This window comes from Cryptomeria japonica, chromosome 5, assembly GCF_030272615.1.
Source record: "Cryptomeria japonica chromosome 5, Sugi_1.0, whole genome shotgun sequence".
Lineage (NCBI taxonomy): Eukaryota > Viridiplantae > Streptophyta > Pinopsida > Cupressales > Cupressaceae > Cryptomeria > Cryptomeria japonica.
The window spans coordinates 347,317,419-347,333,940 of NC_081409.1; positions in this window are offsets into that span (position 1 = coordinate 347,317,419).

Here is a 16,522-nt window from a genome sequence, read left to right on the forward strand (position 1 = left end):
TATATATTATCAGTATTGGAGGCTGACATATCTTGGATCCGACATCGGCAATTGATTTTAATGTTCATGCATTTATGTTATCTAGCCGACATGTAATTTGATATTGTATATATCTTTGTAAGTTGACATAAGGCATGAAAATTTGTATAAGGTATATAGGTCAGTTTGATAGATCATTTTGACATAGACAAGAGAGGTAATTATGGATATGTGAATGTAATATGATACAAAATATATCAGAGAGATCATGTATGTGAGGAAATTCATGTAAGGGTTATTTTGGTAAAGGGTTTAGGGTTTCAGACCGGAACATACAAAGCTTAAACTAGAATTGTATTCTAGCATAAAAGATGCTATCTTAGCAGTTCACATTTCTCTGATTTCTAGTCTAGAATTTTATGTAATCAATGATGCTCCTTTTGTGATTGAGTAGTGCAGGCCCCTCATATTTTTAATATCTCTTCATATGGTTAGTGGATTGATATTGCCAGTCACAAATCCCACCGTGGTTTTTCCTCTTTTAGGTTTTCCACGTATATTTAATCTATGTGTTATGGATCTGATTTATGTGATTGGCTTATTGGTTGCTTTACTTCTTTCAATTTTGTATGTACCTATATACCGGTTGGTGTATGCATGTTCTAATAAGGCTAAAATTAATAGATCCAGAATAACTCTAATTCACCCCCCCCTCTCAGTGTTATTGGATTCCAACAATTGGTATTAGAACCTTGTGCCTCGGAGGAAGTTGAACAGCTTGAGGAAGATCTTGAAACTAGAATCCATGGATATGGGTTTCAAGAAGCAACTTGAGATGGCACTTGAAGATTGTCATGTTGAAAAGTTGAAGAACTTAAAGCTACAAGATGTATTGAATTCTGCTAAGGAATTCATTCTTGTCCTACAATAGAGGCTATCATATTTTCAAGCTAGGAAGAAGGAACTTTTGCAAAGTCAGGATGATGAACAGAAAGATACACTTAAGGAACAATATCAGAAATTGAGTCAGGAGAACATGGCTATGAAAAATGAAATGCAAGTTATAACTATGAGGATGTTTAGGGAGATTGAGGACAAAAAGAAGAAAGAAGAAAATCTTGTTGTATCCCTGAAGAACAAATTTGAAGAATGTGGTAGGTTGGTTCATGAGAATGATATGTTGAGAACTGATTTGGTACAATCCCAGAGTAATGAATAAGAGCTTGAGAGACAAATGATAATTTAGAGAGAAGATTTAACTACTGCAAGTGAGTATAAAGAAAAATTCAAGATCATCTCAGCATAGCTAGATGAGTTATTGAAGAGACAAAGGCAGAATGGTGATTCTAGTGGACTTGAATTTGAGCAAGGACAAAGTTCTAGTACCTCTAATGAAGATTAAAACCATAAGGCACCGGTGAGGCAATTTAATGCTTATAAATTCAATAGTAGATGTTTTGTTTGCAATAGATTTGGTCACATGGCTAGGTAATGTAGAAACAGAGCAAATCAGAACCCTGATTCTGCTCATGGTAAATGTTCCAAATACAATAAGTATGGTCATTAAAAAAAAGATTGCAGAATGAATTTTAAATGCTATGCATGTGGAAAATATGGACATATGGATAATCATTGCAGGTCAAGCAATTTCACCAGTTTTAGAAAAGCAATTGAAAGGAACAATGTTACATGTTATGCGTGTAATGAGGTTGGTAATGGAGGATCAAATGAGAAATGAAAAGAGAAGGTTAGTGAAATCCGGTAAGATCATACTCAGAGATGGGTTAGAAAGACTAAAGAACAATCATCAGACGAGAATGTCGCAATTACTTATTCAGTAGAAGAGGCTACTCCTAGACCAATAGGGAGCTCATCTTGTAACTGAGGCAGATGCCTTAGGCATAGGAAAAATTCATGAAGATGTTGCATATGCCCAGGGAATAGGTTCTGGAAGATGTTACAAATATTGGAGATGATTATCCGACATGGATATGTTTTGTGTGATATCCGATATCTTTCACTAGCAGTCATTTATGTCAGTGGAAGATTAGGGTTTTTCTTGAACGTTAAAAGGTTGAATTGACTTCATTGTTGATCACCTTGCATTCATAGTGATTTCAGAGTGACTAAGAGCAATTAGATTTCTTCTTTAGTGATTTCACCAATGTCTAGAAGAATTTGTTGCAGGTTTTCAGCGAGAGCGATCAAAATGTATTTATCTTTGAACATGGAAGCAAGATCATCATCTATTCCTATTTTTGTTGTAGACCCGACTATAGTAGAGGTTAAGAACTGCCCCAGGCTAATTTTCAAGCGGTATCCACATGTGGCTACCCTAGAAGATTCACTTGGAGCATTTTCTCGCATTCCAGAGGGAGTTATCTATGTAGAGGATGTTAAGGCATATATTCACTATCACATCAAGGACTTGGGAACTTCTAAAATTAAGGGCATGTATATGAGTGAGTTGATGGGAGAATCTGGAAAGATCAAACTAGCATACAAGCATATTGAAGACCTAGGGTTTACCAACATTTTGGATATTCCAGAATTTGAGGATGAGATAATCAGATATGTTTTGAGTAGAGTATATGGGAAATTTATATGGTTAAACAGACCTTACAAAATCACGAAGGAAGTCATCTGGGCAACATCCAAACAAGAAGGTTTCAAATGATTTCATGAAAAGATCACCAGCACAATATTTGACAAAAGATCCATGAAAATGAACACTATCATCGACATAAACATCAAATTCGGTAGCATGATCATCAAGTATAAGCTAACTCAGTCAAACCAACTAAATTCTGTTTCCAGTTCATACATTTTGGCTGTATACAAAATGATGAGAGAGAATGTAAAATTAGATCTACGCAGTAGGATGCTAGATGAGTTGTTAATAAATCTAGGGAAGATTAAGGGTGAAAATAGCGGTACATTCTAGTATGGCAACTTGATATTTTTCTTGATGTTATATTTCATGAATGATAAACCCGGTTTTGGTAGGAGGCAATGGGAATTTGACATCCTGGTAGGGAGACAAATGAAATAGTCAATTGCTGCTTTTGGAAGTTAGAGAGATGATAAGGCATGGGGATATTTCAAAGCATTCCAAAAATTTATGAGGTCTAGGATAAGGATACCTGAGCACATTATAGAAAAATATTCAACCAACATATGCTTCATGGTAAAGAAGGATGAGACACTTATAGAAGCAGTTAGGCCCCTAAATATTTGGATTGAGAAAATGGGCTATTATGAGGTGGATGCACAGATTCTTGATGCCTATGAAAAAATGTTGATTGATGCACCAATTAATGAGGTAGAGAAACCGTGTGGTACTGCACAACAAAAAACACAAGATGTTGAAACAGAGTTCAACCAGAAGAAAAGAGAGAAAAAAGAAGGGAAAAAAACAAACTTGTGGAGAAGGTCTCGAAGGAAATCAAAGCATTAATTGATGTTGTCCCAGAGAAAGACAGAAAGAGGAAGGATCTTGAAGTACATATTGATCAAAATACCGACACAATTGCAAGTACCAAAAGCAACACCTTCAACTACATCCGATACTACAAAGAGGAAGAAGAAGAGTGACATTGACTTAGCAATTGAATCTAGTAATGTGTCTATCATTGCACCTAAAACTTGTGCGAAATTAGTAGATGAAATCACTAGAGATGGCATGTTGAAGAATATTTAATTTTATTATGAACACTTAGAGGATGATAGACAAAGAGAGGTAGAGGAAGTAGTCTTATTATGCTTGGATATTTATAAGAAAGCCTTAATAGAAATATAAAATCAAATACCAGTTGAATTGTATAATATGTTAGATGCTAGAAGGTTGTCAGCTATGCAAGAAGATAAAACTATTATGATTCAAGAGCTATTATCTATATGTGTTACTATTGCTCTAGATGAAATGGAAAAGACACTTGAGGTGGCAGTTATAAAAGTTTTCAATAACAAACATAGGATAACTAGTTTGATGCTAGGAAGAGTAAATGAAATAATAAAGGAGACTCAAAAAGTATGGGTTAAATTTCTTAGAGAAAACAGAGGATTCCTTACTTCACTGAAAACCAAGACATACATTGTAGATAACCCAGTTGAAGGAAAAGGAAAGGGGATTATGGGTACTTCATCCTCAATTTTGAAAAATATTAAGATAGTGGAAATTGAGCCCCCAGTAATTATAGATGTACATATAAATATTGAGATACTGGTTAATATTGAGAGTGAACAAGCTAATGTTGTACATGATACTAATATTAAGGATAATTGTCCTCTAGATACAAATGTATAGGTTGAGGTTACAGTTACTACAGAGGAACCGATAGTTACACAGACTACACCAAGTGGCAAAGCCACCGGTGCAAGTGAGGAGGTTATAAAGGATAAATCTTCAGAAGAGAAGGTGAATCCGATAGGGAATCGGTAGTTGGTCCATCATTATTGTCAATTGACACCTCATAGGTCAAAAATAAAAACATCATAGAGATGAGTCCTACTTAACTCATGATGATGGAAGCACAAAAACTAATGGAGGGATCAATCAATCACTATTTTACACAGACTGGTCTGAGATTGTAAGAATGAAAATGAAGCAAGCCCATCTGGCATTATTAAGATAATCATTGAGCATATTTGAAAGGGTTTTCAATCCTTACAACAAATCACAAATTGACAAGCACTAGAAAGGTTTACTCAGGCTAAGAGACCTACATTTGATCAGGTATAGGGTATGTTGTAACACTGAAATACTTACAGCTAATGTGGATAAAAGGATAAAAGAAATTCAGGAGAAAATTGCAAGTATAGCTAATTGTTTTGATGGATTAATTTCATTCACTACATCAATTGATGGTCAAATTTTTATTTTAGACAACCAAAATTTTTTTCTTGAGAAGGAAAGAGACAAAATAATAAGAAGAGACAGATGTCTGAGAGGCTTGGTGAGTCCCCGGTTGAATTCACTCAGTGTACTTAAGAAAGAGTGCATGGATATGGGGGGAAAGACCACACTGACATAGGTTAATGAGAAAGAGTCTTTTGCACATATATTGAGTTGACTTGTATCTATTTTCGACACATTCAAAATAGGCTGGGATACTTATCTTGAGCTACTAGAGAAGGCTTATCTGGAAATTTTGAAATTTGTCAAGCTCTAGTAGGACATTTTTGGGATATTCATTGTACAATTCTTATTCTTTTACATTCTTTTTGGAATTTTTGATGGCATTGATGTCAATGAGGGAGTAGTATAGATGTGAAAAAGAATAAAAGGATTTGTATACATTAGGGGGAGTTATGGAGTCATGGAGTTATGGAGATGTGGAGTATTTTGCATATTCAACTCAGGGGGAGCAGGGCAGGATGAAATCGACAGATGAAACCTTGACCATTTTTCACATGAGTGTTGCCATGAATGCCAAAGGGGGAGATTGTTGGCACTTGACACTCAATTAGTTGGTTTCACTATGTTGTCATTGATGGCAACATGGTATTGTGTTTCAGCTTCATACTTTGGTTCAGTTGTGTGCTGGTAGGCTCTTCACAGATACTACACCGGCACCAGCACCGACATGGTTTTGTAAAGGTTATTAGTACTAGAGGCCAACATATCTTGGCTCTAGCATCGGCAATTAATTTTAATGTTTATGCATTTATGTTATCTGGTCGACTTATAATTCAAAATTGTATATATCTTTGTAAGCTGACATAAGGCATGAAAATTTGTATAAGGTATATAGCTAAGTTTGATAGATCATTTTGACATAGACATGAGATAGGAAATTATGGATATGCGTACATAATATGATGGGAAATATATTAGAGAGATCATGTATGTGAGGAAATTGATGTAAGAGTTATTCCGGTAAAGGGTTTAGGGTTTTAGACCGAAATAAATAGAGCTTAAACTGGAACTGTATTCTAGCATAAAAGATGCTATCTTATAAGTTCACACTTCTCCAAATTGTAGTTTGGAATTTTATGTAGTCAGTGAAGTTGATTTTGTGATTGAGCAGTGTTCTCTAGGTTCTAAGCCTTCCTGCAAGTGCAGGCTCCTCACATTTTGTAACATCTCTTCATATGGCTAGTGGATTGATATTGTGGATCATAAAGCCCACCATGGTTTTTCCTCTTTGAGGTTTTCCATGTATAAATCTGTGTGTTATGTTTCTCATTTATGTGATTGGCTTATTGGTTTCTTTACTTCTTTCAATTTTGTATGTACCGGTATACCGGTTGGTGTAGGCATGTTTTAATAGGGCTAAAATTAATAGATCCGGAATAACACTATTCAGCCCCCCTCTTAGTGTTATTGGATTCCAACAAACATGACCAACCCAGTCTGCATCAATGTAAGCACATAACATGAAATCATCATTCTTTGAATACCATAAACCATAATCCACAATTCCCTTTAGATATTTGAATATCCTCTTAACAATGGCGACATGACTCTCCTTCGGATCAACTTGATATCTAGCATCCATACACACAACATGCATAATATCAGGCCTATTCTGAGTAAGATATAAAAGTCCACCAACCATGGATCTGTAAAAACTCTAATTAGTTTTAGGAGATACATAATTTTAAGATAGTTTTCAACCAGTCACCATAAGGGTTCCAACTGGTTTGGAGTCATCTAGTGTGAACTTATTTAATAGTTCCTTCACATATGTAGTTTGAGATATAAAAATACATTTTCCTATCTGTGCAATCTTCCAACCTAATAAAAAAATTCATCTCACCAATCATAGACATCTCAAATTATTTTTGCATATCATCGACAAACTTCATACTCATATCATCATGACCACCAAAGATAATATCATCAACAAACACTTCAAAAATCAAAATGTTATCATTTTCAACTTTAAAGTACAAATTACTCTGAGTGGCACCTTTAGTAAATCCCAATTTTAACAAATATTTGTCTAATCTAGCATACTAGGCTCTAGGAGCTTGTTTCAGTCCATAAAGTGATTTTCCAACTTACATACCATGCCTCCATCAGGTTGCTCAATGTAAACCTCTTCCTCTAGATCACCATTCAAAAATGCATATTTGACATCCATCTAATATACCTTGAAATCTTTATAAGTGGCACAATCAAGTAACAATCTAACAACTTCAATTCTAGCAACCAGAGCAAAAGTTTCCTCATACTCAATTCCTTCTTCCTGTGGATATCCTTTGGAGATGAGTCTAGATTTATTTGTGACTACTTCAGCGGATTCATTTAGTTTGTTCCTAAAAACCCACTTAGTGCAAATAACATTTTTATCCTTACGTCTAGGCACAAGTTTCCTAGTGTTGTTCTTTTCAATTTGATCAAACTCTTCTTCCATGGCTCTTATCTAGTTTTCATCTTTACAGGCTTCAACAACATCTTTAGGTTCACCTTTAGAAATCAGACATACTTCTTCTGTAGCTAACATTCTTCTAGTCTTCACACCTTTATTCTTGTCACCAATAATTTGATTCTCTGAATGATTCAATCTAGCGTACCTCAGAGTCTTCTGATTGTTTTGATCCTCAAGTTCCTGCACATCATCACTAGTAGTAGCAACATTCGGATTAACAATTTCTACCAGATCATTCTGCTTAGGCTCTTCACGCTGAATATGAGTTAAAACAACATGTTAACCATCATCATAGGCTCTGTCTCCTTCCCAAGGTTCTCATCCACCTTCACATTTGCACTCTCAACTATCTTTCTCAATCTCTTATTGTAGCACCAGTAGGCTTTACTCTTTGTGGAATATCCCAAAAAGATACATTCATCGGTTCTAGCATCAAACTTTCCAAGATACTCATCTCTCTTAATATAACATTTGCTACCAATTACTTTGAAATATTTCACAATAGGAATATGACCAAACCAAATCTCATAAGGGGTCTTACCGATATCACCTTTGATATGAACTTTATTGAATGTATAAACTACAATGCTAATAGCTTCTCTCCAGTATAACTTCGGAACATTTATTTCAATCAACATGGTCCTTGCAGTATCCAAACTAGTACATTTCTTCCTTTCAACAATCCCATTTTGTTGTGGAGTCCTGGGTGGAGATAGTCATCTTCTGATTCCACGCATCTCACAGAATGAATTGAATTCACTGGAATAAAATTCGTCACCTCTATCAGATCTTGGACACTTGGTGTAATGCAAGATGTATATGACAAGGATCCACTCCCACTAGTAAGTGGAGCTTATCTCCTATTATGCATGGAATGCATAATAGTTCTCGGAGATAAGACAAAAGAGTTAAAGGTAGGTGATTGAAGGCTCACACCTACTGAACTGGTGAAACACTAAGTTTCCTTAGGTGCATGAGATCAGGGATGTACACCGAATGAGTAAGGTAGATATGATGAGTTGTCGGTACAGATAAGGAAGGATATGTTTGACATATGGAGGAAGTTGAAGTTTGATGACGTGGTATCATCAAGGTATTTACCAGTAAGTATGTCTATTGATAATGCTGACAAAGTGTGAATGAAGAAGCATTCCCATCTGATGAAGATGTGTATGAGGTAGGTTGGCATGTGTGCTGAATAGTGTAGGTGCTCCACGAGAAGAGAAGAAAAGTGAAAGGTTGAAGGTAGACTGGTTAGTTTATAATGGACAAAGTCTATAAATCGGTAGATGAACCCGGTTGAGTGGTTGGTCAGTGATCTTGTCTGGAACGACATAGAAGATCTAGAAAAGGTGGATGCTGACAAAAGGAGCCACATGGAGGTGAAGTGGCATGCATGCACAAGTCGGTATGATGTGTTGGTGAGATCATTGGTGATTCGTCCAACATTTGTGACGACTACGAAGCTCGAGGAAGAAAAGCAGAGGATTGTATCTCAAGATAAACGAAATAGTAAAGATCCAGTAAAGATTGATCTTGCAGATCAAAGATGACAAAGTAAACCACATCAATCACGTAATAGATCAGACAAAAGGCCGAAAAACATGCTACAGATGGCAAAAGAGAGGACATATTTTGCAATGTAAACAGATAGGCGATGCTCATTGATTGTGTTAAACATTGATCAAGGATAGGATATCAGATTGGATTTGATATGTCATGATGATTAGAGATCATATCAAATGTAGATTTAGTGCATGGTAGAAACCTTAACATGTCATTGTTCAAACATGTTTAGGCAGGAAAATCTGGCCATAAGAGTGTGAGACAAAGATATTGTTTGTGTTGTTGAATGAAAGAGTGTTGATGTTGCATGTAAGAGAAAATAAGTCAAATACTCAACAAGAATCAAAGAAGAGACTACGTGTTCAAGTGAGAAATAGGTTGAAGAGTTCAACCGGAAACAATGAGACAATTGATAGCCGACCATTGATTTTGATAGAGGAGCTCACCGGTGGTGACTAAACTGATAGCGAAGAGTTGCAAAAGATTACAGAGAAGGAAAGCTGAGAACCAATAGGATTCAGATGGTAGACATCTGACTAAGTTATCAAGACCGGTGGATAGCAGCAGTGTGGCAGAGAGAAAAGAGAACTAACAAAGAGCTGAACCAGCAAAGGTGTAGCAAAGAGTGGATTGTAGCAAGAGATAAGGTTCCTGCAGAGAAAAGGAAAACAAAGAACCAACAAAGGATTGTAGATAGGAGAACTAGAGAAGAGATTAACATGAGGGTTACAAAGTTCTTTTGTAACAAAGATATTACTTTCGTAACTGATAAATGTTTATTTTAGATCACTGAGTTGGAGCTCGATGTAGGAGTTGGTGATCCTTGGGTTGGTGCCCTAAAATGAGGGGTTGGCTCTCCTTGGGTTGGCACCCTAAAGAAGGAGTGGTAATCCTTGTGTTGGTTCCCTAAATGTTGTAACCAAGGTTTTCATTGTGAGGGTGGATTGGAGTAGTAGTCTCTAGTAGCACTTCTCACTGAGTTTTTTCCCATCTTGATTTTTCCTCGTACATATGGTGAACATATGTGGTCTCCCTTTTATGTGTGGATGTATTTGTGTCATTATCCCTTCTAACCAATAAGTTTTCTTTATGTTAAATCTATCCACCGGGGTACACACATAGGTTAGAAAAGGGATAAGGTTGGAAATAACTGAAGCACCCCCCCCTCTTACTGACATCTAGTGTTCAACATTATGTGGTATGGAAATATCTTATTGTTCTCTTGGTATTATAGCATTGTTTTTTTTTTGGTCATGATATTATATTCTATACCTATCCTTATGTCTGGATATGATTTGTGAGAGAATTTTTTATGTGTTATGAGTCTCAACATAGTATTTGGAGATGCGGGTTTTAGTCATTTGCATTGGATAGTATGTTTTGACTGTAAATTGCTTATATGGATGCATAGAGTGTGGATATGCTATTGGTTATTTTTTGATGATTGAAAATTAATGAATTGATCTTTGGAAGATATGTTTTGGTCCCCTCTTTCTCCTGGAGAGGATCTTGGCATATGTAGTTTTGGTCTGAAAGGTATATTATGGTGCAGGTTGACTTGGTTCAAGCTTTGATGATCTATCTTGTGTATAAGGATGCATGTGATTGAGTTAAGTATGTGATGAGGTGTGGAATATAGATGCATGATGTGAAGATAATCAGTGAGGTTCAATGAAGATTAAAGAATAAGAGTTGTGTTCGAACGATATGTAAGTTATACTGAGACTATGGCAACTATATGAGACATACTGTTGGAAGTTGAGATCTAAGTTGTGTGTGCTCATGTTGGTCACTTGATTAAAGATCAGAGATAGCTTTATGATTAGGAGATCCTTCTTCTCATATAGAGAGAAGTGAACTCTTTCCTTTATAGTCAGATATATATAGTGGATATATTTTGTGGGGAGGTGCTTGTCATGGTTTTTCCACCTAGAAAATCTTGGTGTTCATGTTTTGGGTGTGTGTTAATGTTTAATTGTTTATGTGATACATTAATTTTTATTTGGGATTGATTCACCCCCCCTCTCAGTCTTGTTTTGGGTTCAACAATTGGTATCAGAGAAAGGTTCCTCTCGAGTAAGATTAACGACTTAAGGTAGATCTTGTATGGTGGAGGACGTGCATTACAAAGTTTTGATCTTTGATGGTATAAATTTTTCATACTAGGAGGAGAGAATGGAATTTAGGGTATCATTTGGGAATAGAGTCACATTTGGTGTTGAGACTTTGGATGAGATAGTGGAAAGAGACTAATGTGAAGGATGTAGATATAATTTTTATTTGTACAAGTGATTCAGTGTTTGGAAGGGTTAAAGGATTTAAGGAAGAAAAAGTTGTATGGAACAAGTTGTGCTTGGCATATGAAGGAGATCCAAAGACAAAGAAGGCTAGGCTAATGAATCTAAAGCAAAAGTATGAGTACCTGAAAATGCTTGAAGATGAAAGTGTTGATAACTATATTTATAGAATAATGTTTCTAATGGCATTAGAGTTGCCCATGGATATTTGGAGGAATGTGATGCTATTCATAAGATCTTGTTGACTTTGTCTAAATGTTACAATCCACAGAATTGTACTATACATGAGACAAATGATTTCAGCAAGTATACCATTGCTAAACTTATTGTTACTTTAGTAGCCTTTGATATTTCAGAAATTGAGAAAGAGAAAACAGAAAAGAAAGAAGTAAAATTAAATGTTTCAAGGTATGATGATCCAGAATGCAGTGGACATCTAGATGAAGCTAAAGCAAATTTTGTGACAAGATTGCAGTGAGGCATAGGAAAGTACAAAGGTATGTTACCTCTGAAATATTTTTCTTGTGGTAGAATTGGATATTATGCTTCTAATTGCACTTATAGAAAAGAATACAAGAGATTGGATTATGATGAGAGGAGAAAACAAGTTTAAAAGATGCAATTATAAAAGAAAAGAGAAGAAGGGCTTATGCTCTATTCAGAAGCATACATTTAAAGATGAACTTGATCATGACTCGAATGAAAAATCTTTGTTTTTCGCAATTGAAGGTAAGGAGGATTCTTTCAACAAATTAGAAAAAGAGAAAAAAGTTAAGACTGCATTGCATTCTAAAATAGAACCGAGTACATGGATTATAGACTGTAAATTTTTAAATCATATGGTTGGTGATAAAGAAAGGTTTACGAATATTAAGAGGTATGATGGAGGATCTGTGAATTTTTCGGAGAGGGTGGTGCAACTATTCGAGGTATTGAAAGTGTTTCTATTGATGGTAAGCGTAAAATTGATGATGTTTATTATGTTGAAGGATTAAGATATGGTATGTTAAGTGTTAGTTAGATGTGTAGAAAAGGCTATGATGTTTTGCTTAGATGCATCGAATGTGTGATCAGAAAAGAGAGGACTGGTAAGAGAGTTGCATAAGGAGTTAGAATAGGTAGAGATGTATATTATATCAAGGATAGAAAGGAGAATAAATGTTTTCTAGCATAGGAGATTGAGATTGTTCTATTAGTTATAGAGAAGACAAGTGATCTGAAAGAATGAAATTAAATAGAACGAAACAAATTATGAAGAAGAAGAATAATATTTAGAGAAAGTTCTGGCCAAATATGTTCATAAGAATCATTCTAGAAATTAGATGATTGAAGACAAGATGGAAGATTGCGGAAGCTCAAGAACAAGCCAATGACTATTTTCTATCTATAATTGAGTCAAAGACATATGAGGAAGTAAGGATGAAAGTTAGGTAAAAGTAATTGAAGAAAAATTAAATCAGATCTAGAAGAACAAGACTTGGAAGTTGTTACCTAGAATAGTGGACAATAATATAATAGGAACTAAATATGTGTATTTAAAAATAAGTTGGATGAGCAAGGGCAAGTGACAAGGAATAAAGAAAGATTGGTATGTAAAAGATATTCTAAAGTAGAAGGCGTAGACTTTGAAGAAAATTTTGCTCCAGTAACAAGTCTAGAAGCTATTTGCATATTTCCTACATTGTTTGCTTACAAGAACTTTAGAGTTTATCAGATGCATGCCAAATCAACATTTTTGAATGGAGATCTTGAATAAGAAGTTTACATTGAGTAACCACATGGTTTCTGACTAACAAAGGATCCAAATATGGTATGTAGATTGAAGAAAGCATTGTATGGACTTAAATAGGTAGTGGGGGTCTGCTATACAAGATTGGACTAGTATTTGTTTCAATAGAATTTTAGGAAAGGTACACTAGACAATAATCTTTATTTTAATATTGACGAATACAAGTTGCTAATTGTTATAGTTTATGTTGATCACATTATATTTGGAGGAGAAGATAGTTTATGTAAAGATTTTTTTAAAGAGATGCAGAAAGAATTTGAAATATCAATGATTGGTGAGTTATCTTTCTTTCTTGGATTGCAAGTTATTCAATTAGAAAATGAATTTTTTATCTCTCAGATCAAGTATGTGAAGGAAATGTTGAAGACATTTGGTCTTTGATGATTGGAAACTGTTTACAACTCCTTTAACTGTTGGATGCAAGTTTAGAAAAGATGATGAGTCTTTGGAGGTTTAACAGAAGAAGTACAAGTCGATGATTGGAGGATTATTATATTTGACTATGCTTAGACCAAATATCATGTAGGTTGTTTGTTTGGTAGCTAGATTTCAGGAAAATTCGAAGGTAACACATGAGCAAGTTGTAAAGAGAATTTTTAGATATTTGAAAAGTACTATGGATTATGGAATTTGGTACAAAAATGGTGGATATTTTATGTTCAAAGATTATAGTGATGTAGATTGGGCTAGAATTGTTGATGACTAAATAAGTAATATTGGCAGTGCATTCTTTTTAGGGGATATATTGGTCTCTTGGATCAATAAGATTTAAGATTCAGTTTCCCTATCTACTCCTAAAGAAGACTATATTGTAGCAGAATCTTGTTATACTTAGGTAATATGGATGAGACAAAATATTAAGGATGTCAAGGTAACATATGATGAAGCAATTCCTATTATTTTTAACAATACAAGTGCACTTAATATTTTGAAGAATATCCAATTATGCATTCAAGAACCAAACATATTTCTATCAGATGTCACTATTTTAAGGGAGAAAATTATTCAGAAGGAATTTAGATTGGAGTGCATTTCTATGAAAGAGAAGGTTGTAGATATTTTGACAAAGGAATTAGCAAAGGATACATTTGAGTTTCTTTGGGACAATTTTGGGGTTACTGTCCCTCCTTCTTCTTGCTAGGTGCATTATGGGGATGCATCTTTCTAGGGGTGCTTTCATTCTTATTACATGTCTTGGATTGATTATATGGTTTCTCTTAGTGGGATAAGTGTTTCTGTTACCTTTTTCCTTAATGGAAAAGGGGGAAAGATTCAGGAAATCTGATCTTTGGGGAGAGACTGAGTAAGTTCTATCAAAGAGGAGAGATTGAGTAGTTCTAGGAGAGAGATTGAGTAATATTTTTGATATGGGAGAATTTGTGTAGATTCAGTTTAAGGAGAGATATTGAGTAGTGTTTAAGTTTGGTCAAGTGTTGTCATCAATGACAAAGAGGTATATTATTGGAAGTATGTGTTGTTGTGCTTATCATTAATGGCAAAATTGTTGTTCTCGATCAACATCGATTTGAAATGTCCGTGGTGTAGAGATATCTTGTTGTGTTGATGTTCAAAATACTTATTGGTTATTCTTTAAGTGTTTGAGTTTAGAAAGTTTTACTGATGTTGATTATTATTGTTATCTTTATTGAATGTTGTTTTGGTATATTGATATGATTGTTTTATGGCTCAAAAATATCTTTGTGTTGTCTAGGTGTTGTAGCATTGTTCATTTTTTGTTGTGATATTCTATGTTAGACCTATTTTTAGGTCTGGAAATGATTTGTGATAGATTATGTGATGTGTTATGGGTCTCACCATAGCATGTGGAGATCCAAATTTTTGTTATTTACATTGGAGAGTATATTTTGGCCATTAATTACTTATATGGATGTGTAACATGTGGATATGTTGTTGGTTATCTTTCGATAATTGTAAATCAATGAATTGATCTTTGGAAGATGTGTTTTGGTCACCTCTTTATCCTGGAGTGGATCAACATATGCATTTTCATTCCAGAATGTATATTTTCGTGCACACTAACTTGGTTCAAGCTTTGATGATCTATCCTATATATAAGGATGAATGTGATTGTGTTTTAAATGTGTGATCAGGTGTGGAATCTAGATACATCATATGAAGATAATTAGTGAGGTTTGGTGAGGAGTAGAGAAGAAGAGTTGTGTTCAAATGATTTACAAGTTGTCCTGAGACTATGGCAGAGATATGAGATAGGGTGTTGGCAATTGAGATCTAACTTGTGTGTGGTGATGTTGGTCACTTGATGTAGAGTTCAAATACAGCTTCATGATCAGGAGATCCTTCTTTTCATATAAATTTTTGCCCTATTGCAGTTAGCTTCAATTTTTTCATGTCCTCTTTTGTATCTTTCCCCATTAGCAGTTAGCCTTGGTGTACGGGTCCAGAGAAGTAAGCTCTTTTCTTTGTAATATAATATACATAGTGGATATATTTTATGGGTAGGTGATCATCGTGGTTTTTCCTTCTTTGGGTTTTCCACATAGAAAATCTTGGTGTTCATGTGTTGGATGTGATTTGATGTTTAATTGTTTATGTGATGAATTAATTTGAAGCTTTTCCTTTTTTGGATTTTCTCTAAAAAGGGTGGCATACTGTAAAATTCATCCTATAGTTTTATGGGATAATGAGTACCTAAAATTTGATTACCTTAAAACTAAATAATTATATAATTAACTTTAAAGCTTCTAGATTTGACCGTGTGTATTGATTTTGTATCAGGATTTTGAATCATACTCTATGATTCATCATCAGGATGGAGAGTTGGACAAGAGAAGATATTATCTTCTCATCTTGAACACTCCATCCTGATGATAAATGATATCGTATGGTTTGAAACATTGATGTAAAGATAAAACACATGGTCAAATTGAGAAGCTCTAAAATTAATAAACATGGACTGTGGAAATCTAATGTCTTTAAATTATATAATAATTAATATAGTCTTACATAAATAATTAAATCAGCTTGAGTTGCATCCAAGACATAGATATGGCATATGTAAGAGGTAGAGGTTACATATTATCATAATATTGAATATTATGTTCTTACTAAATACTATTATAGGTATCTCCATCAAAATACATTTGAGGTTACTTCCATATATGTCGTCTCTCTTATATACATAGGATGCACTTATTACTTTTCCTTTGTCATTTAGTTTGTTCATAGTTTTGTATGTACTTATGATTAAAAAAGACATAAATTCTAATCTAATTGCTATTGACTACATAGAAATGTCAAAATATACTTAATTTCCCATTTTCTTTATCATGCAATATTTTAGTTTCTTAAAGACAAAAGCAATCTAATAGTTTCACTTCTGCTTGTTCAAATTAAGTCCAATTCTTGGCTTAGTTAAAATATTCATATATTTTATAAAAGAACTTATTTAAACATTTAAGTAATTTAATAATTTGATATAATATAATTAACTCATTGAATAGTTATTGTTTCTGATAAGACTATTCTCTTTTATA